The sequence below is a fragment of the Triticum dicoccoides genome, chromosome 1B (genome assembly GCF_002162155.2).
Source record: "Triticum dicoccoides isolate Atlit2015 ecotype Zavitan chromosome 1B, WEW_v2.0, whole genome shotgun sequence".
In the NCBI taxonomy this organism is placed as follows: domain Eukaryota; kingdom Viridiplantae; phylum Streptophyta; class Magnoliopsida; order Poales; family Poaceae; genus Triticum; species Triticum dicoccoides.
Window position 1 is genome coordinate 159,495,256 of NC_041381.1, and position 24,638 is coordinate 159,519,893.

Genomic DNA, 24,638 nt, shown 5'->3' on the forward strand with positions numbered 1-24,638 from the left:
GTGGGGGTTAAGTCAAAAATAGAGGTAGCGCTGGCCTAGAAAATCGCTATAACTAACTTAGCTATAGCGCTGGCTGCTAAAACGCGCTACTGCTATAGGCAATAGCTATTTATTTTCCTTTTTCTTTTCTTTTTTCCTTTTCCTTTTCCTTTTCCTATTTACTTTTATTTTTCCTTTCTCTTTTATTTGAGGAAATTATCTATAGCGAGGGTACAAGGAACGTGCTACTGCTACATTAGCTATAGCGCTTGTTCTGAAAGCACTCTACTGCTATGCCTTCGAGATCTATTATATTTGCCTTCGAGATCTATTATATTTGCCTTCGAGATCTATCTTTCTTCGCTTTTATTTTCAGATCTATTAATCCAAAAACACAAAAATACCTTGCTGCAATTATTTTATTTATTTTATCTCGCGTTTCAGTGAGATCTATTTATCCAATCTACTACAATTTTACCTATCTTTTTACCTGTGAGGGATTGACAACCCCTCTCTTATGTTGGGTTGCAAGTATATGTTCTTTGTGTGCAGGAGTTGTTTACGTGGTGTTGCGTGGTTCTCCTACTAGTTCGATAACCTTGGTCTCATCACTGAGGGAAATACCTACCGTTGCTGTGTTGCATCATCCCTTCCTCTTTGGGGAAATACCAATGTAGTTCAAGCCAACATCAAAAGGAATTTCTGGCGCCGTTGCTAGGGAGACATCATCAACATCTACCAGGTTCCTAATCAAAAATCTCATCTCCTTGCAATTTACATTATTTGCCATTTGCCTCTCGTTTTCCTCTCCCCCACTTCACAAAAAATGTCGTTTTATTCGCCCTCTTTTTCTTCGCCGTTTACTCGTTAGATCTGTTTTTGAGTGCAATCTTGTTGCATAGTCACAATGACTCAAGAGAACACCAAGTTATGTGATTTCTCCAATACCAACAACAATGATTTTATTAGCACTCCGATTGCTCCTCCCGCCACTAGTGCGGAGTCTTGTGATATTAGTGTCGCTTTGTTGAATCTTGTTATGAAAGATCAATTTTTCGGTACTCCTAGTGAGATGTTGTGTCCCATCTTAACACATCCTTGCAATTATGCGATATGCAAAAGAAAAAAGATTTGGACAATGATATTGTGAAGTTGAAATTATTCCCATTTTCTTTGTGAGATCATGCAAAACTTTGGTTTTCTTCTTTGCCTCACAATAGTATTGGTTCTTGGGATAAGTACAAAGATTCTTTTATTAATAAGTATTTTCCGCATGTGAAAATTGTTTCCCTTAGGATGAAAATCATGAATTTTAAGCGACTTGAGCATGAACATGTTGCGCAATATTGGGAAAGAATGAAATTGATGCTAAGAAATTGCCCTACTCATGGTTTAAGTCTTTGGATGATCATACCAATTTCTTATGCGGGATTGAATTTTGTTTCTAGATATCTTTTAGATTCCGCCGCGGGGGTACTTTTATGGAATTACTTTGGGTGAAGCTACTAAATTGCTAGACAATATTATGGCAAATTATTCACAATGGCATACCGAAAGAGCTCCTACTAGTAAGAAGGTTAATTCATTAAAGAAATTTCTTCTTTGAGTGAAAAAGTTGATGCGCTTATGAAATTGGTTGCTAATAAAAGTGCTCCTATTTTAATGATGTGCCTTTGTCTACCTTGATTGAGCAAAATAGTGATGTCGTAGATGTGAATTTTGTCTCTCAAAACAATTTCAATAACAATGCTTATAGAGGTAATTTTAATCCTATGCCTTTTCCTAGTAATTCCTCTAATAAGTATGGTAATTCCAATGGTAATCCTTCTTATAATAATAATAGGAACACCTCTGATCTTGAGAATAATATTAAAGAATTTATCAGTACTCAAAAAGTTTTTAATGGTACGATAGAAGAAAAGTTGAATAAGATTGATAATATGTCTAGAAGTATTGATAGAATTTCTCATGATGTAGAAAATCTCAAGCTGAAATTTTTTATGCCTAAGTTTGAGGAATCAATTAAAGCTTTATATGTCTCTATGGATGAAAGTAAGAAAAGAACCGCTATGCTTAGAGCTAGAAGAGAATTTTTAGAAAAAGCATTTTCTAGTGATTATTTTCATAAAAGTGATGAAGATCTTAAAATGATTGGTGTTTATTCTATTGATTCCTTGTTTAGTGAGATTAAAGTTGATGATAAAGGGACTGGATAAGAGTCAACTTTATCTAGAAGGCGTCCTGATAATTTGGAGGGTGAAAATCTTGTTGAGAAAATTGATAAAATTGGGTTTGGAAAGGTCAAAACTTTAACTAGTGATGTGCCCACTCTTTTGGATTACAAAGTCATTAATTATGATAGTTGCTCTTTGATTGATTGTATTTCTTTGTTGCAATCCATGATAAATTCACCCCATGCTTATGAAAAAAATAAAGCTTTTACTAAACATATTGTTGATGCTATGATGAAAACTTTAGAAGAGAAGTTGGAACTAGAGGTTTCAATTCCTAGAAAATTACATGATGAATGGGAACCAACTATCAAAGTCAAAAATTTATGAGTGTTTTTCTTTATGTGACTTGGGTGCTAGTGTTTCTACAATCCTGAAATCTTTATGTGATGTGCTTGGTCTTACCGATATTGAAGAATGTTCTTTAAATTTGCACTTTGCGGATTCTACTATTAAAAAGCCTATGGGAAGAATTAATGATGTTCTTATTCTTGCAAATAGGAATTATGTGCCCATAGATTTTATTATTCTTGATATTGATTGGAATCCGTCTTGTCCAATTATTCTTTGTAGACTGTTTTTACGTACTATTGGTGCCGTGATTGATATGAAAGAAGGCAATATTAAATTTCAATTTCCACTAAGGAAGGGTATGGAACACTTCCCTAGAACAAGAATTAAGCCACCATATGAATCAATCATGAGGGTATCATATGGATCTAGAAACAAAGATGACAACACTTAGATCCTTTGCATTATGCCTAGCTAGGGGCACAAAACGATAGCGCTTGTTGGGAGGCAACCCAATGGATAAAATTTATTTTTTTCTTTTTCTTTCTATTCTGGAGTGTTTGCACAATTATGCTACTATTATGATTGTGTTTTTTGTGTTTTAATTAGTGTTTGTGCCAAGCAAAGCCTTTGGGGTCATGCTGGGTGATAGTTGATTTGATCTTATTGGAAAACAGAAACTTTTACGCTCAGAAAAATAATTTTAATAAATCACAAAAATGTTCTTTTGCTCTGATTTCTTTACACAAGATTTATATACAAATTTTCCCCGTTTTACTAATTTTTCAGAATTTTTGGAGTTACAGAAGTATACGAAGTTCCCTGATTACTACAGACTGTTCTGTTTTTGACAGATTCTGTTTTCTTTGGGTTGTGTGCTAGTTTTGATGATTTTATGGTTTTCTTTGAAGAGTTTTTGCCATAGAAAAGTTGGAATACAGTAGATATAACGCAAAAATAAAATATGAATTTGTTTGCAACAGTACTTAGATTAGTGATTTGCTTTGTTATACTAACGGATCTCACGAAGGTTTTGTTGAGTTTTGTGTGATTGAAGTTTTCAAGTTTTGGGTGAGACCACTATGGATGAAGGAATAAGGAGTAATAAGAGCCTAAGATTGGGGATGACCCATGGCATCCCAAAGCTATTATATAAAAGAGAAGCAAGTAACTAAGCTTGGGGATGCCCCGAGTGGCATCTCCTCTTTCTTCTAACGACCATCGGTATTTTACTTGGAGCTATATTTCTATTCGTCACATATCATGAGTTTTGCTTGGAGCATCTTGTATGATATGAGTCTTTGCTTGTTTTTCTTTCTATTTCAAGTCATCTATCCTTTCTGGGCACACCTATTTGAGAGAGCCAAAATTATGCTATGACTTGTTAAAATTGCTCTCTAGTGCTTCACTTATATCTTTTTGAACATGGTGTGCTTTATTATTTTTGAAGAAATGCTCTCTTGCTTCACTTATGTTTATTTGAGAGTTAGTAATTTTTTTATGAAATTCTCTCTTGCTTCACTTAAATTATTTTGAGAGAATAAATTTTTTATGCTCATGTTCTTCACTTAGATTTGTTTGAGCTATCAAAAGCAACATATGAAATTAGTCCCAAGGTGATAGATATTCAAGAGGGATATAATTAAAACTTTCATGAAGATCATTGGACAAAATAAACTTGATTCCTTGTAATAGTTTTGTGATGTGTTGATATAATATGTGAGTCATGTTGATGAGTAATCATGCTTTAGTAAGAATATTGGTGTTAAGGTTTGTGATTCCCTATGCAAGAACGAAAGTCAATAGTTATGCAATGAAATTACATCCTACTTGTGGTGCACTATTCGGTGTTAGTTATGCTTAATGCTCGCTTATGAGATTTTTCGTTTCTTGGTTTGATGCTTCTCCATCTTTTGCTAGCCTTCATTTGCACTAATTATGATCAAAACTTGTGTATACAAAATTCTTGAACCCAGTTTTGCCACATGAGTCCACTATACCTACCTATATGCGGTATTTTCGTGCCGTTCTAAGCAAATTTGTATGTGCTATCTCTAATTTCAAAATGAATTTCTCTTTTGTGTGCTCGTACCGCTCATGAAACAGTAGGGGGTGCCTAATATTTTTCCATGATAGATGTGTGATAACCCACAAGTATAGGGGATCACAACAGTTTTCGAGGGTAGAGTATTCAACCCAAATATATTGATTCAACACAAGGGGAGCCAAAGAGTATTCTCAAGTATTAGCAGCTGAGTTGTCAATTCAACCACACCTGGAAGACTTAATATCTACAACAAAGTGTTTAGTAGCAAAGTAGTATGGAAGTAATGGTAACGGTGGCAAAAGTAACAATTTTGTAGCAATCGTAATAGTGGCAACGGAAGTAACTAAGCAAAGATCAATATGTGAAAAGCTCGTAGGCAATGGATCAATGATGGAAAATTATGTCGGATGGCATTCATCTTGCAACAGTTATAACCTAGGGTGACACAAAACTAGCTCCAATTCATCAATATAATGTAGGCATGTATTCCGAATATAGTCGTACGTGCTTATGGAAAAGAACTTGCATGACATCTTTTGTCCTACCCTCCCGTGGCAGCGAGGTCCTAATGGAAACTAAGGGATATTAAGGCCTCCTTTTAATAGATAAATGGACCAAAGCATTAACACTTAGTGAATACATGAACTCCTAAAACTACGGTAATCACCAGAAAGAATCCCAATTATTGTCACCTTGGGGTATGCGGATCATAACTCATAATAGGTGTCTACAACTTGCAAGATCGGATCAAGAACACAAATATATTCATGAAAACATAAAGGGTTCAGATCTGAACTCATGGCACTCAGGCCCTAGTGACAAGCATTAAGCATAGCAAAGTCATAGCAACATCAATCTTAGAACATAGTGGATACTAGGGATCAAACCCTAACAAAACTAACTCGATTACATGATAAATCTCATCCAACCCATCACCGTATAGGAATCCTACGATGGAATTACTCATGCACAGCGGCGAGCATCATGGAATTGCTGATGGAGGATGGTTGATGATGACGACGGTGATGATTTCCCCTCTCTGGAGGCCAAAACGGACTCCAGATCTGCCCTGCCGAGGAAGAACAGGAGGTGGTGGCGGCTCCATATCATGAAACGCGATGAATCCTTCTGTCTGATTTTTTTCTCCTTGAACGTGAATATATGGAGTTGGAGTTGAGGTCGGTGGAGCTTCATGGCACCCACAAGCTAGGGGGCGCGCCCCCACCCTTGTGGGTAGGTGGTGGGTCCCCTCTGGTTGATTCTTTCGCCAATAATTTTTGTTTATTCCAAAAGTAGTCTCCGTGAAGTTTCAGGTCATTCCTAGAACTTTTATTTCTGCACAAAAATAACACCATGGCAATTTTGCTGAAAACAGCGTTAGTCCGGGTTAGTTCCATTCAAATCATGCAAATTAGAGTCCAAGACAAGGGCAAAATAGTTTGGAAAAGTAGATATGGTGGAGACGTATCAACTCCCCCAAGCTTAACCCATTTCTTGTCCTCAAGCAATTAAGTTGACAAACTGAAAGTGACAAAGAAAACTTTTACGAACTCTGTTTGATCTTGTTGTTGCAAATATGTATAGCCAACATTCAGGTTTTCACCAAAGATCATGAACTAACCATATGCACAATAACATTTAGGTCTCACATTTACTCGTATCAATGGCATAATCAACTAATGAGCAATAATAATAAATCTCGGATGACAACAATTTTTTAAAACAATCATGATATGATATAACAAGATGGTATCTCGCTAGCCCTTTCTGAGACTGCAAAACATAAATATAGAGCACCCCTGAAGATCAAGGACCGACTAGACAATGTAATTCATGGTAAAAGAGATTCAGTCACAGTCATACTAAATATCAGTTAATAACAACACATACAAATGACAGTGGTGCTCTCTAACTGGTGCTTTTTATAAGAGGATGATGACTCAGCAATAGAAGTAAATATATAGGCCCTTCGCAGAGGGAAGCAGGGATTTGCAGAGGTGCTAGAGCTCGAGTTTTTGAAACAGAGATAAATAATATTTTGAGCGGTATGCTTTCATTGTCAACATAACAACCAAGAGATCTCAGTATCTTCCATACTAGATACTCCCTCCGTTCCAAAATAGATGACCCAATTTTGTACTAAAGTTAGTATAAAGTTGGGTCATCTATTTTAGAACGGAGGGAGTACATTATAGGTGGTTCCCAAATAGAATGGTAAAGTTTATACTCCCCCACCACCAACAAGCACATTCCACGGCTGGTCCGAAACAACGGGGTACCATCCAACTAACAACAATCCTGGGGGAGTTTTGTTTGCAATTATTTTGATTTGATTTGAGCATGGGACTGGGCATCCCGATTACCAGCCATTTTCTCGTGAATGATGAGTGGAATCTGCTCATCGTGAGAATAACCCACCTAGCATGGAAGATACTGACAGTCCCTAGTCGCTACATGAGTGATTCGGGCATACAAAACAGATTATCATTTGAAGGTTTAGAGTTTGGAACATGCAAATTCACTTGGAACGGCAAGTAAATACCACATATAGGTAGGTATGGTGGACTAATATGGAACAACTTTGGGTTTATACAAAACAGATTATCATTTGAAGGTTTAGAGTTTGGAACATGCAAATTCACTTGGAACAGCAAGTAAATACCACATATAGGTAGGTATGGTGGACTAATATGGAACAACTTTGGGTTTATGGAACTGGATGCACAAGCAGTATTCCCGCTTAGTACAAGTGAAGGCTAGAAAAAACTGGGAAGCGACCAACTAGAGAGCGACAACAGTCATGCACATGCATTGAGATTAACCAACACTGAGTGCAAGCATGAGTAGGATATAAATCACCATGAACATAAATATCATGGAGGCTATGTTGATTTTGTTTCAACTACAAGCGTGAACATGTGGCAAGTCAAGCCACTCGAATCATTCAAAGGAGGATACCATCCTATCATACTAGATCACAACCATTTTAAAAGCATGTTGGCATGCAAGGTAAATCATTATAAACTCCTAGCTAATTAAGCATGGCATGAGTAACTATAATCTCTAGTTGTCATTGCAAACATGTTTTATTCATAATAAGCTAAATCAGGAACGATGAACTAATCATATTTGAAAAACAAGATAGGTCGAGTTCATACCAGCTTTTCCTCATCTCAATCATTTCATCATATATCGTCATTATTGCCTTTCACTTGCACGACTAAATGGTGTGAATAATAATAACAGTGCACTTGCATTGGACTAAGCTGGAATATGCAAACATTTATTCAAAGGAGAACACAAGTTAATATGGGCTCTTTGTTAGATCAATAATAATGCATATGAGAGCCACTCATCATTTTTCATCATGATCTTCTCCTCTCGACCCTCAAAGAAAAGAAAAAGAATGTCAAAGAAACACACTGAAATGTTTTTGGAGTTTTTGTTTTTCTAAAGAAAGTAAAACAAGAACGAGAGAAACTATTTACCATTGCTGATGAAATCGTTAACTAGTAGTTGCTCGGTTGGCTGGTGAGTAGGGGATTAATCGGCTAATCGGTAAGTTATTCGGCCATTTAATCAATTAATCGGACGATTTATCGGTTTATAGGCTACTCGGTGACCCTACGAATAGGGATTAATCGGCAAGTTAATTGGTTAATCGGATGAATTCTTGAACAGGGCTATTTACACGGGAAAGCTCCCAACAAGTAAAAAGAAGAACGAGAAATCTTTTTGGTTTTTCTTTAATAGTACTACTACATAAACATGGAAAGGAAACTAAACAGAAGCTACAACACATATTTTTTGCTTTTTCTCAAAGTTTTTCAAACACACAAGAATAAAGCGGTAAAAAGAAATAAACTACATGGATAATGCAATGAAAAAGTATGAACACCGACAACTAGAATGAGTGTGTGAACATGAATGTAATATCTGTGAGAAATACGTACTCCCCCAAGCTTAGGCTTTTTGCCTAAGCTATTCTATGCCCATGGATCAAAATAGCCCTCTCCGGTGTACTGAGGAGGATCCTGGGGGTTCCACTGGTTAGCGAGCTCCTGCGGCTCCCACTAATAAATAGACTCCTGATATGGATCAGGTGATGGCTCTGGCTCAGGAACTGGGGATCGCGTTCCCTCCCAGTATGCGTAGATGTCCGCGGGCAAAACGAAGTACCTGCCTGAATGAATATCGAACAAAGTAGGTGCATGCAAGGTAATAATCTAACAAGTCTTCTCGCTAAATACTAGGTTATAGATAACTCTCTTGTCATCGTATTTCTTAATAAAATCATGTGCTACCATACTGCTATAATCTAAGTATATAGTGGGCAGCAACTTCTCCTCTTTTTCATCGTGCCTAATGGGTATCTCGAAGTTTTTAGCAAGGCGGGAGGCATAGATACCTCCAAAGATAGGACCCTTCGTACGGTTTAAGCTCAAACATCTAGCAACCATAGCGCCCAAACTAAAAGATTTATCATGAAGTAAAGCATGGAGCAAAATAGCAAGGTTAGGAGCGCTAAGGCCTCCACTCTCCGAGCGGCCAGTTAAACATCTCCCAGCAAATAATGAGTTGTATAACAAAACAGGAAAAATGTAAATTAGACACTCTCGCTTCCGACACCTTTCTCCTTTCCCCTACGGCAACCTCATCAATAAAATCTTCCACATCTCTAGGACGTGGCTCGTCAACGATGCCCTCATGAGGTAATTTGGAAGCCTCGGAAAAGTTATAAAGCGTCATCTCCTTATGCTCATCATATAAATAAAATTCTACCGTGGGTGGCGATCTCCTAGAATCAAAGTGAAAATTTTGCACAAAAGTATTAGTGAGTAGGAGGTATTGATCACACTTACCGTGGAGAAAGTCAGTGATGCATGCATTCTCGGTCAAATAATAGAAATCCATAAATTCCGGCCGCCTCCAAGAATGCATCAGATGGCCATTCACACGGTCGAACCTCCGCGGTGCGAGGAAGGTTGTACTTGGGCTTTTCCTTCTCTTCATTTTATTTTTCCTTCAAACCCTGACTCGAGGAGCCTCTCAACAATCTCCTCATCATTTTCTTCCTGTGAAAATTTCTGAAATTTTTAGTGAGTCAAAATAAAACTGAACCAAGCTCAACAAGATTGATAGGAACTACTGCCACAAGTGCCTAGAGGCTATATCATGCATCAAAACTACTTTGGACCATATAAATTTGACATGCAAGCTCAAGAACAGGGTCACCTAAACAACAAACATTTACAATAAATAAAGCACTAGAATAAAAACTAATTGACCATTGGAGGAGTCACATACCAAGAACACCCCCAAAGCAGTTTTGCAAATGGAGCTTTGCACAAGGAGATAAAAAATGGCAGCAAGATGAGCAAGAACATGGGTTTGAGCTACGGGATGATTTTTTCTGGAGGAAGACAAAGTGGATGGGTGCTGGAATAAGTGAAGGGGGCCATGTGGGACCCACAAGGTAGGAGGGTGCGCCCAGGGCGGTAGGGCACTCCCTCCACCCTTGTGGCCCACTGGTGCATCACCCTGGTGCATGTTCAGTGCCAGCAATTCTAAAATATTCTATAAAAATCATACTAAATTTTCAGGGCATTTGGAGAACTTTTACTTTTGGGATGTTTTTAATGCACGGATAATTCAGAAAACAGACGGATAATACTAATTTTACTTTATTTAATATAAATAACATAAAGTAAAAGGTGGGTACAAAAGGTTGTGCTTTCTAAATTCATCCATCCCATGCTCATCAAAAGGAATCCATTAACAAGGTTGATCAAGTCTTATTAACAAACTTCTTTTGAATAACATAAAACCGGGGAATTTTCAAATTACACTAAGTTACCTCAACGGGGATATGCATGTCCCCAACAATAAGAATATCATATTTCTTTTTGACACTAGGAACAGGGAATTCAAAACCTCCAATAGTAATAGTTGAAATTTTGCCAATAGAATTGATATTATGAACTTGAGGTTGTTTCTCCGGAAAGTGTACCGTATGCTCATTACCATTAACATGAAAAGTGACATTGCCCTTGTTGCAATCAATTACAGTCCCTGCAGTATTCAAAAGGGGTCTACCAAGGATGATCGACATACTGTCATCCTCGGGTATATCAAGAACTAGATGATGCCCTGCGCGTTGCTGCGGGAAGTTTGAACAAATAATTTGTAAGGAATAAATGCCAACTACATGATATACATGTGAAATAAAATAAGGTAATAATGCAGAAGCACCATGTTGTATTATCAGTGCATCATTCAGTTCATCCAAAAAATGTGGCTCACCCACAAAAAAAGTGGCTAATAAAAATTGATCTTTTATGTCCATTCAAGTTAGGCTAAAGGTTTCAGTTACATTACATCCTCTCATCCATTTAGATGTTTGTAGATGTTGGTGCAAAATAGATCACACATAGATATAGCACATTCACAAATCCTTGTATTACATGACAATAAAATGAGTAAGTAACATTTGTTGATATTATGTACACGCATCAATAGATTTTGCGAGTGACTAAATGATACTCCCTCCGTCCAATAATACATATATAATTATGGAACTAAGGGAGTATTCCTGAAGCCTTCGGATGACCAACATTACCAAGTGTATCAAGTTTGTTCTCTCTCTCCAATTTAGTCTCAATACTGCGATATGGAACAAAAAAAAGTAATATACTATCAGTAAGTGTTGGGGAAAGGGGAATCGTCACCTGAAATCAAACAACTTCTACTTATGTCTGCTATAACATAACTGTACTACAATAGGTGCTATACTTGAGTTACTATCAGTATAAAAATAGCCATTTCATAAACCTGTTTGAACCCCTGTATGATCTAGTTGACGGAATAAGATAGAGGGAATTAACTTGGACAGATCATTGCAGACGTATAACTGGTTAGAGCAAGCAAAAATAGCTATAGCTAGGTGACAAATATTATAAATGTTAAAAAGGAGAGAAACATATGTACCTTCTCAAGACTTCCAAATTTGGTTCATAGCAGACTTCTTACCACACATCATTAGGAAACCTATAAAGCTTGAATCAAAAAATAAATAAAATAGAAATGTATAGGATACACATCAATTAGTAAATTCTTGAGAACCAAAATCGGAGTACATTCGTGTCAGCAGATGCCATGGTCCAAGTTGTAGCATGAGCAGGGAACAAAAACTGATTTTCAGATTAATTAGAGGTCATCGGAGAGCCAACAACGGTTGTGGGATCAGGCAGGCATGCCATTGATGCCATGCTTGAAGGAGACTGTAAGTGGTGTGTGGTGTCGGCGACAGATGCGGTGATGTTAGATCTTACACAAAGACCGGCCACAAGAATTCAAATGAACTCTGAATTTGTAGTCAAGGAAACAAATAGTAGACACGAAACGGATCTGACAACACTGGGCAATGGAGGGGTACACCCAAATACACAGTACACAGGGTGCTTGTATAGAATGCAAGTTTACATATCCAATCAAAGAAATATTAATTTAGATTTGAATGAAGCAAACAAAAATGCAGAATTAGCAATGGAGGGGAACTTGGGAAGAATATACCAGTGGGAGACAAAAATCTGCAGAGTATGCATATGCAGTGATCGGGCCGACCAAGATGACTACTTGGTTGTCGTCCAACACGCACCACCTGAGATCATGGGAAGAGGAAGTGAAGCACCATCTCGGATATTATTAGGAGAGGGAGCGCCAAACATCAATTACTGAATACCTGCAACAAAAGTTATAGATGAGAGAGGTTGTTGTTTCTTCAAAAGTAGGCTGTTAAATATAGAAGGCGGAAGGCGTAAAGCAGTGGGTGTGTATAGCAGTGGGTGTGTACGCCTGTACGGTTCGTGTGATCTCTTTTGAATAAGATTTTTTAAGACAGAATACCAAATTCGTACTGAAGAATAGGTACCGAACTTTGCAAATCCATCGCTGACAGAAAGGAGCCAAACTTCCTGCGCAGATGCATGAGGTCAGCTTGCCCCAAAACAAAAAAGGCACCATTGCTGCAGTAGAATGTCACTTGCCAGGAAGGGCCACCGTTGCCACAGTCAATGAAGTCTCTGAATTAGTCGAGGCGGCACCTGCGGGAGGATGTCGATCTAGCACTCCTGCAAGTCATGGCTATCAATGGAGGCCCTACCCGATGTCACCACCAGCCCAGCCCTTCGATGCCGAAAAGAAAAACGTCCACCGGCTGGAGACCTCCCCGTGCGACGTCCACCCCATGGTTGAGTTGCCGGGAAGAATGTCCATCTAGGCGAGAGCCCAGCAGATGCGTGGTGGGGAAGTTGAGCGGCACCGAGAAGGGTTGGCCACACCACGGGCATCCTTCCCGGCCTTCTGTCGAGGCACCTGACACACGACATCCGCCGCGAGGCCCTCTTCTTCCAGGTCCGGGCCCCCTACGCTGGGGAAGCCAGAGGCAGGGCTAGGATGACCACCTGTGGATCTCATTGCAAAGGGGCACACCCTCGCCATCGCTAACCTTAACAAATCGCAAGCGCTCCGGAGAGAAATTCTACCAGATTGTAAGAGCAACTGAATTGACAGAGTAATTGTGTAGTGGGATTTGATGGAGATTGGAGAAGACAAAGAGGAAGGGAAATCCGCTGCCGTGGGGAACTGGTGAGGCGCTCTGTTGGGAAGGATGCGATGGGAATCGCCACACACGGAAATAGATGTGCGTGGGCAGCCTCTCTTGCCGGTCTCTCACTGGTCCTACCCGCATTAACTGAAGCTAACATGGCTGTTTACATGGCTATTTTCTAGTGTGGTTGGTCCCACATGTAATCCTCTAACTAAATGCTGATGTGGCACTGATGATGGTGTGGATAGCTTGCATGTCAAGAGAAATAGGATAGTGGGGATGAACTATTTAGGTATTATAGATAACAAAGTCCATTAAGATAGTAACGTTTGCAACCACAACAGGCACATCCTCACAAATACCGATGGGTATAGCAGTTGATTTATCAGCCATTTGCAAAGAGATTTCATTAGGTGTCAAGTTATTCAAATCAAGTCTATGATATAAAGAGAAAGGCATAACACTAACACCGGCTCCCAAATCACATAAAGCCGTTTTAACATAGTTTCTTTTAATGGAGCATGGTATAGTTGGTATTCCTGGATCTCCAAGTTTCTTTGGTATTCCACCCTTCAAAGTATAATTAGCAAGCATGGTGGAAATTTCAACTTCTGGTATCTTTCTTTTATTAACAATATCTTTCATATACTTAGCATAAGGAGGGATTTTAAGCATATCAGTCAAACCCACGCAAAAAGATAGGTCTAATCATTTCACAAAAGCGCTCAAAATCCTCGTCATCCTTTTTCTTGAATGGCTTAGGAGGAAAGGGCATGGTTGTCTGAACCCATGGTTCTCTTTCTTTACCATGTTTCCTATCAATGAAGTCTCTCTTATCATAACGTTGAATCTTTGCTTGTGGGTTATCAAGATCAACAACAGGTTCAATCTCTACATCATTATCATTACTAGATTGAGTGCCAACATGAACATCATCATTAACATTATCACTAGGTTCATGTTCATCACCAAATTGCGTCTCAGCATCAGAAATAGAATTATCATTTGGATTCTCATGTGTGTATATAACCGGTTCACTAGAAACATGCAAAGTCCTATTAGTTTTCCTTTTCTTTTTACTAGCACTAGCTGCACTAGTATTAATTCTCTGAAAATCTTGCTCAACTCTCCTTGGATGGCCCTCAGGATACAAAGGTTCCTGGGTCATATTACCACCTCTAGTCATAACATAACAACATTATCATTGTTCTTACCATTCAACTCATTGAGCAAATCATCTTGTGCCTTAAGTACTTGTTCTACTTGAGTTCTAACCATGGAAGCATGTTTACTAATAAGCTTAAGATCATTAATAGTTCTACTCATATAATCACCCAAGCAGTCAAGCATGTGAGCATTACGTTTCAATTGTCTACTAACATATCCATTGAAGTTTTCATGTTTAATATTAAAATTATCAAACTCGACAAGCATTAACTAGCAGACTTATTATGAGGAATATCACCTTCATCAAATCTATAGAGAGAATTTACCTCTACTACCTGTCTCGGGTTAGCAAGACCATGCATTTCTTCAATAGACGGTAAATTCTTAACATCTTCAGCTTTAATACCTTTTTCTTTCATAGATTTCTTTGCCTCTTGCATATCTTCAGGACTGAGAAATAGAATACCTCTTTCTTCGGAGTTGGCTTAGGAGTTGGTTCAGGAAGTGTCCAATCATTATCATTACTCAATATATTATTCAATAGTATTTTAGCCTGCTCAACAGTTTGTTCCCTGAAAACACAACCAGCACAACTATCTAGGTGGTCCCTAGAAGCATCGGTTAGTCCATTATAAAAGATATCAAGCATTTCATTTTTCTTGAGAGGATAATTAGGCAGAGCATTAAGTAATTGGAGAAGCCTCCTCCAAGCTTCTTTGAGACTCTCTTCTTCAATTTTCACAAAGTTAAATATTTCCTTTAAGGCAGGTTATTTTTTATGAGTAGGGAAATATTTTTCAGAGAAGTAGTAAATCATATCCTGGGGACTACACACACAACCAGGAGCAAGGGAATTAAACTATAACTTAGCATCACGCTTTAATGACAAAGGAAACAACTTAAGAATATAGTAATAGCGAATTTTTTCCTCATGAGCAAATAGTGTGGCTATATCATTCAATTTAGTAAGATGTGCCACAATAGTTTCAGATTCATAACCATAGAAAGGATCAGATTCAACCAAAGTAATTAACTCAGGATCGACAGAGAATTCATAATCCTTATGAGTAACACAGATAGGTGAAGTAGCAAACTTAGGATCATATTGCATTCTAGCATTCAAAGATTTTTCTTTCAGCTTAGCTAACAGTTTCTTAAGATCATCTCTATCATTGCAAGCAAGAATGTCTCTAGCAGTTTCTTAATCCATAATATAACCCTCGGGTACAACAAAAAATTCATATCTAGGGGGAGAATCATAATCTTCAGTTTCAATTATATCATCAGTTTCAGTAATTTCATTCTCTCTAACCCTAGCAAGTTGTTCATCAAGAAATTCACCTAGTGGCACAATATTATCAAGCAAAGAAGTAGTATCATAAGCATCATTCATAGAAGAAGTGGCATCATCAATAATACGTGACATATCAGAATCAATAGCAGGTCTGGGTGTCGCAAGTTTACTTAAAACAGAAGGTGAATAAAGTGTAGAGCTAGATGGAAGTTCCTTAGCCCCCCTCATAGTAGAGGGATAAATCTTGGTTTTGTTGTCTTTCAGATTCCTCATAGTGATCAATAGATATAAATCGCAAGTAACTCAAAGAATAGAGCTACGCTCCCCGGCAACGGCGCTAGAAAAAGGTCTTGATAACCCACAAGTATAGGGGATCGCAATTGTTTTCGAGGGTAGAGTATTCAACCCAAATTTAGTGATTTGACACAAGGGGAGCCAAAGAGTATTCTCAAGTATTAGCAGCTGAGTTGTCAATTCAACCACACCTGAAAGACTTAATATTTGCAGCAAAGTGTTTAGTAATAAAGTAGTATGAAAGTAATTGTAACGGTAGCAAAAGTAACAGTAGCAGTTTTGTAGCAATCGTAACAGTGGCAATGGAAAAGTAACTAAGGAAAGATCAATATGTGAAAAGCTCGTAGGCAATGGATCAATGATGGATAATTATGTCGGATGACATTCATCATGCAATATTTATAACCTAGGGTGACACAGAACTAGCTCCAATTCATCAATATAATGTAGGAATGTATTCCAAATATAGTCTTACGTGCTTGTGCAAAAGAACTTGCATGACATCTTTTGTCCTACCCTCCCGTGGCAGCGGGGTCGTAATGGAAACTAAGGGATATTAAGGCCTCCTTTTAATAGAGAACCAGACCAAAACATTAGCACTTAGTGAATACATGAACTCCTCAAACTACGGTAATCACCAGAAAGAATCCCAATTATTGTCACCTTGGGGTATGCGGATCATAACTCGTAATAGGTGTCTACAACTTGCAAGATCGGATCAAGAACACAAATATATTCATGAAAACATAAAGGGTTCATATCTGAACTCATGGCACTCGGGCCCTAGTGACAAGCATTAAGCATAGCAAAGTCATAGCAACATCAATCTTAGAACATAGTGGATACTAGGGATCAAACCCTAACAAAATTAACTCGATTACATGATCAATCTCATCCAACCCATCACCGTCTAGGAATCCTATGATGGAATTACTCATGCACAGCGGCGAGCATCATGGAATTGCTGATGGAGGATGGTTGATGATGACGACGGCGATGATTTCCCCTCTCTGGAGGCCAAACGGACTCCAGATCTGCCCTGCCGAGGAAGAACAGGAGGTGGTGGCGGCTCCATATCATGAAACGCGATGAATCCTTCTGTCTGATTTTTTTCCTCCTTGAACGTGAATATATGGAGTTGGAGTTGAGGTCGGTGGAGCTTCATGGCACCCACAAGCTAGGGGGCGCGCCCAGGGGGGTAGGGCGCACCTCCACCCTTGTGGGCAGGTGGTGGGTCCCCTCTGGTTGATTCTTTCGCCAATATTTTTATTTATTCCAAAAGTATTCTCTGTGAGGTTTCAGGTCATTCCGAGAACTTTTATTTCTGCACAAAATAACACCATGGCAATTCTGCTGAAAACAACGTCAGTCCATGTTAGTTCCATTCAAATCATGCAAATTAGAGTCCAAAACAAGGGCAAAAGAGTTTGTAAAAGTAGATACAATGGAGATGTATCAATGTTTTATTCTCAAGATGAGTGTTTATTCACTTGTCATTGACGAGAGTACGACAAAGGTATTAGGGATGCCCAGTCCTGAAATGAAAAATGAATTTACTTTATGTTGTCGAATAATAAATTCGTTAGAAAGTGTTGGTATGGACGACACCCATGGATTCGGTTAGCCGTGGAATGTGAAAGTATGGTGGAAAAAGGAATAAACTTTATTTTCTGTTTGGGAACCACCTATGATATATCTAGCATGGAAAGTATTGGGAACTACTCGATCATTTTCATTGACAGGAAAAGCATGCCACCCAAAATGTTTTATCTCTACTTTTTTCGCTTTGAGATCTCGCACCTCTACAAATCCCTACTTCCCTCTGCGAAGGGCCTTTCTTTTACTTTATGCAATTTTTATTTTTATTTGAGTCTCCATCTTCTCTTATAGAGCACCAACTAAGGGGCACTATGATCGTACTTGAGCATTGGGTGTAGCTCATATGCGAGTGTGTTTCATGAATGGATCAATGATTGAGCATAATGGGCTAGGGATAACTTGCTTTAGTGATGATATTTTGAAAGATATGGTTGCTTATTGATATGCTTCAGTATTGAAATCTTCGTGTCAAAATTAGACTATTGCTTTGAACCATATAAAAGTCCAATTGTCCATGCTACAAAGAAAAGAATACGTGATGAACATGTTAGGCAGCATTCCACATCAAAAATTCTGTTTTATCATTTACCTACTCGAGGACGAGCAGGAATTAATCTTGGGGATGCGGATACATCTCCAATGTATCTATAATTTTTTATTGTTCCATGCTGTTATATTATCATTCTTGGATGTTCTACAATCATTTTATAGCAATTTTATATCATTTTTGGGACTAACCTATTGACATAGTGCCCAGGACCAGTTGCTGTTTTTTGCTTGTTTTTTACTTCACAGGAAATCAATACCAAATGGAGTCCAAACGCAGCAAAACTTTTTGGTGATTTTTCTAGACTAGAAGACACACGATGGGCCAAGAAAGTACCTGAGGGGCCTCCGAGGGGAGCACAACCCACCAGGGCGTGCCTGGGGGCCCACGCGCGCCCAGGTGAGTTGTGCCCACCTCGGTTGCCTCCCACACCGCCCCTTTGCTCTATAAATACCCTAATATTCTAGAAACCCCAAGGGAGTCGACAAAAATCAATTCCAGTCGCCGCAAGTTCCTGAGACCACAAATCAAATCTAGACACCATCACGGAGGGGTTCATCATCCTCATTGGTGCCTCTCCGATGATGCGTGAGTAGTTCATTGTAGACCTTCGGGTCCCTAGTTAGTAGCTAGATGGCTTCCTCTCTCTCCTTTGATTCTCAATACAATGATCTCTTGGAGATCTATTTGATGTAACTCTTTTTGCGTTGTGTTTGTTGGGATCCGATGAAGTTTAGTTTATGATCAGATCTATGTTTTTATCCATTAAAGTTATTTGAGTCTTTTGATCTCTTATATGCATGATTACTTATAGCCTTGTATTTCTTCTTCAAATCTTTGGTTTAGTCAGGCCAACTAGATCAATTTTTCTTGCCATGGGAAGAGGTGCTTTGTGATGGGTTCGATCTTACGGTGCTTGATCCTAGTGACAGAAGGGGAACCGACATGTATGTATCGTTGCCATTAACGATAACAAGATGGGGTCTATTTCTACATAAATAGATCTTGTCTACATCATGTCATCGTTCTTGTTGCATTACTGTGTTTTTCCATGAACTTAATACACTAGATGCATGTTGGATAGCGATCGATGTGTGGAGTAATAGTAGTAGATGCAGGCATGAGTCAGTCTACTAATCTTGGACGTGATGCATATATAATGATCATTGCTTGGATATCGTCATGATTATTTGAAGTTCTATCAATTTCCCAACAGTAATTTCTTTACCCATCGTATGCTATTTTTCTCGAGAGAAGCCACTAGTGAAATCTACAGCCCCCGGGTCTCTTATTTATTATATTTTCCTTCGAGATATATTTTTCTTCACTTTTATTTTCAGATCTATTAATACAGAAACACAAAAATACCTTGCTGCATTTTTTTATTTTTTTATTTTATCTCGCGTTGCCGCGAGATCTATTTATCCAATCTATTACAATTTCACATATCTTTTTACCCGTGAGGGATTGACAACCCCTCTCTTACGTTGGGTTGAAAGTATTTGTTTGTGTGCATGAGCTGTTTACGTGGTGTTCCGTGGTTCTCCTACTGGTTCGATAACCTTGGTCTCATCACCGAGGGAAATACCTACTGTTGTCGTGCTGCATCATCCCTTCCTCTTTGGGGAAATACCAACCTAGTTCAAGCCAACATCACAACACGCTTTACCTAAGCTTGCTACTACTATTCCTAGCCTGCCGAGAACAGTGTGGGAATTGTAGTAGTAGCGCTTCTTCCTGTAGACGCGCTACTACTATAACCTTAGCTGTAGCGTGTTTTGTGACCAGGCGCTACCGATAAATAGCAGTAGCGCTTGTTTTTAACCGGCGCTACTGGTAAGCTTCTATGTATAAGGTTTTCCCTAGTATTCTCCCTATGTCCTAATGGCATGGACATGGAGCCTCTGACAATGTTTAAGGCCACATGGCAACAAGAGGATTCTCTTGACATGATGAGGTATGGAGGGGACCTCAATGCCCTAGTCTACGGTGGCTACAATACTAGTGGTCGTAATGATACCAACACGAGCACTAGCTTCCCTTGTGGCGATATTAACCCGAAGAAGTCATTTGAGGTGGGGTTCGACTGGCAGTTGGGTGGTGCTGATCCTGAAACATCTTCTTCAAGTCATTTCCCCCCAATGTAAGAAAGAGAGGATATCTACATGTAATCCCATTAATAATAAGTGACATTTAGTCTTGCTTGTGCTCTTTGAGCTAAAGCATATTTCATTTAGTCTTTGGAATTCTTATTATGGATCTCTTCAATGGTATGTTGGATCTCCGCGATTTAGTTGATTCTAACTTGCATGTTGCACCTACTCTTTGTGTAAACATGCATGTTTTGTTAGGCATACCTTTTTCAACGATAGTTTTTTTGACTCTTTACGTCGCATCAAGTGATATCGTCATGAAGAGTTCACTCCTGGTTTTTGCATAGCTAGATGCACACAACCTATAGAAATCTACCATAGTTCTAGGGAAGTGAAAACACATGATATTGTTTGACACAAAAATAATAATAATGTCAAGAAATGGAGGACCGATCCGATGACTACACCTTCATTCATGTTAGGTAAATAACTCCTTACAAATCACCCCTTCTATTGTGACATGCTTATGTGTAACTATATGGAAAACACCTGGGTACTAGACGCTAACTGGGGGCATTTCCCAACCATGAGTCGTCCCAAAACCTAACATGTGAGCCGTCCTTGATAGTGATAGTTTCAGACCAGAAAAAGAATCGTGTTCGCTTCACCAAAACAACCAAAAAGTGGCAGCCCTCAGGTTTCCTCCAGACTTAGGATAGAATGTTAGAGCCCGTATATTTTCTACTGAATATATCATGCCATACCTCATCCTCGGTAAGAAGTTTGAATAATTATTTATGGATAATAAGTATTTGGTGATTTCTCTCCATGCCAACCTCGAAAGCCTAATACTTTTGAAAATGAAATTAATGGGATCCTTTGAAATGTTCCAAGCTATTATAACAAATATTCGGATTTACCAAACGCCACTTTAGCATAGTACCAAAGCAATCCGCAAGGCATTCGGAGACCACTGGAAATGCGTGCCCAACAAGAAATGCTAAAGGGGCAATGGAAAATGAGGTTCACAATGGTTTCTTCAACAACATTACATAGGATGTAAGCATAATTGTTACTGGCATTAAATTGTCTCTACCTTTTCATATTTAGCGTATTAAGCCTATCATAAAGAAGCAACCACATAAATACTTTCAACTCCATTTTGGCACTTCAAAGAAATACATCATGTAAATAATTATATTAGAAAGCACATAGTTGTTAAGGAGATGTCATCCTCCATAGGGAAAATGCACCCCTTTCTAACTATTGAGACACTTTATATTCGTTCCACCACGTGTTTCCACTCGTAGTAGACTAGCTCGAAGAAGTAGAAATGCTCGGACGTGGCAGATGAATAGCCGCCTGAGGCTGACGAAGAAGCGCACATGCTAGAGTTGGACCCACCCTCGCCATAGTTGGAGCCACCGGCGCTAGATGAACTACTGTCGACTCTGGACCATGGAGCCGCTTGGCCATTGCGGCAATGACCTCCTGTCGAGATCCAGGTGGTAAAAATCTTCCTCACCGTGACGCTAAACAAGATTTGGGATCACGTGTAGGAAATGGATTGGAGCAGCAGCAAAGGATGCTAGGCGTCGGTATTTAAGTTGTGACGGGAGTGGGTGATGGAGGGAGAGGGTGGTGGAGGGAGATTGTTTTGGCGGTAGAGAGATTTGGCGAGAAGGAACGATGGTGGGAAAGAGTGTTGGACATGGTGGGTGGTGGCAATGGGGCATCGTCGTGTGGCTCTGCTCTCTGGATGGCAGGCTTATGGATGGCAACGGAGCAAAGAGATCAGATACTTTTGCAAACGACCCCTGGTTGACAGAACAATATGGAATCAAGTACCTTTTCAAATATATTTTTCATTTCCAAGTATGAGAAATGATCTTTTGTGTGAAAGAAGTACCTCAAATAAGTTTCAAAATTGGGCCTTTGTATTTTTCATCCAAAGTAGACAACATTGGATGCCTACTACCAAATTTTCATGAATTTTAGAGTTTTATTGCTATATTTCATTTATTTAGTGAATTTCTAGTGATCTAACAGAATTATCTCAAATTGGAACTGCAACTATGATGTAGTTTGGTCCAAAAAATTGGCAAAAATGATTTCAAGCTTCGTATTGCTAGTGTATGCACTGACACAACTAAAGTTGAATTTCCCAAACATTTGCCATGAATGACCATCCTAGCAAGTTTGGCCCGATTTGGAGAAAATTAAAGAAAATGAAATAAGCCTCAAAATTTGAAATCCTTTTGAATTGAGCCATTACACACACACACACACACACACACACACACACACACACACACACACACACACACATATATATATATATATATATATATGCAATAGTTAGTGGGAAAATGATAAACTTGCAGTACCACAAACTTAAAGAAACATTCACAATTGCATGGCTTTCAAGCCAGATGGCCATGTCCATGGCCACATCCATTACATAGTCCATGATAACATGGCCAAATTTGGCACACAAATGTGGATTACCATTGTAAACAATGTTGTCATAATAATTTGCAATTATTTTGTAATAAATTTTTGTTTTCATTTTATAAGTGCCATAAATGACCTTTTTGTGAAAGAAGCTTTTGGACTAATTTTTGACATGTTGTGTTGGACTATTTTTTGGACATCCTGCACTATTTTTTCGTAAGTTTTGCAAGTGCATGTTACACTCCTTCTATGGTGGACTGTTTTTTGTCGTCTTGGCATGTTGCACTACTTTTAGTAAGTTTTGCATGTTACACTATTTTTTGGTGGTTTTTCGTTCTAAGATGACATGATATTATTGATATTGTGACTATCCAAACATTTGTTGGAAGTACTTCCATCCACTACATGCATCTTAAATAAGGTGCCATAAATCCAACAAAAATATGTATGTACATATTTTAATGGTTAGTTCATGTTTAAAGCTCATGCAAAAAATAAAATGTCAAAATGAAAATAATAAGTAAACTTGTATTTGTAACCCAATGGTTTATCATTTTTCATAATTAAATTTTGTCACAACATCATATATCTTGGCTTGATATCATACTATGGGTTTATCCTTCCATTAAATTTCCAAAAGATTTGGGTAAATTGTGAATATATGTTGCTCCCTAATGGTGACGATGACATCTCCAAAAATGTTTCATGTCTCCCAAACATACTATTAAACTACATTTCCAAAAAATTGCCTTCATCATTTTGAATGAAGATTTTAATTGCAATTCATATGCTAGGTGAATAGATAAATATAAATTGGGAAATTTTGGTTCATGCCTAGCAAATTCAGATATTCGAAGGCTGCTACCCAAGTTTCATGAGATATGGTTGTGCCACTAAGGAATGCGAAGAAATAAGTAGCACACCAAGGCGTGCCATCTCCACTTGTTCTATCTCATTTGTACCATCATGTGAGACTCACCACTTGTCATGCCAATCACACCGATGAGCAAACACGTTTCTATGACAGGACAGGACACGACGACCATAATTTGAACCTTTCTTGTTCGTGTACCATGCCAGCCATGCATCAAATTCTAGCGACTGTCACGCACGCCCCTCAAGATTCTGAGTAACTATAGCTACTATTTTCTTGCACTCATATTTGTCGTGACTCTCTCCTCGCACACCATCACTGCCGCTCCAACTACTCGCCCTAGCCCTTTCTGCTATGGTGCCGGCCATCCCTAGCTGACACATCATTAGTGCAATGGGACCCAACACCGAGTGCCACGCCTCACCACCCCGCACCAAGGAGGACGTCTTGTCGCCCCTCGCCGAGGAGGACGTCGCGCCGAGTCCACCATACCTCACCATTGAGGAGTGATACGTCCCCAACACATCTATAATTTTTTATTGTTTCATGCTATTATATTATCAATCTTGGATATTTTATATGCATTATTATGTTATCATTTTTGGGGACTAACCTATTAACCTAGTACCGAGTGCCATTTGCTGTTTTTTCCTTGTTTTTCTCTTTAGAGAAAATCAATACCAAATGGAGTCCAAATAGAATAAAACTTTAGATGATTTTTCTTGGACCAGAAGACACCCACGAAGCTTCGTGAGGAGGCCAAAAGAGACACGAGGAGGCCACGAGCCTAGAGGCCGCGCCCTGGGGTGCGCCTCTGAAGGAAATATGCCCAAGAGGCAATAATAAAGTTGTTATTTTACATTTCCTTATTCATCATAAATGTTTATTATTCATGCTAGAATTGTATTAACCGGAAACTTGATACATGTGTGAATACATAGATAAAACACCGTGTCCCTAGTATGCCTCTACTTGACTAGCTCGTTAATCAAAGATGGTTAAGTTTCCTAGCCATAGACATGTGTTGTCCTTTGATGAACGAGATCACATCATTAGGAGAATGATGTGATGGACAAGACCCATTTGTTAGCTTAGCATAATGATCGTTCAGTTTTATTGCTACTACTTTCTTCATGTCAAATACATATTCCTTTGACTAT

At 38.7% G+C, this 24,638-nt stretch overlaps 1 pseudogene; it reads left to right on the forward strand.

Moving 5' to 3' along the window:
• Positions 1-20,204, forward strand: part of LOC119303123 — a 27,108-nt pseudogene extending 6,904 nt beyond the window's left edge.
• The last annotated feature ends 4,434 nt before the right edge of the window (positions 20,205-24,638 follow it).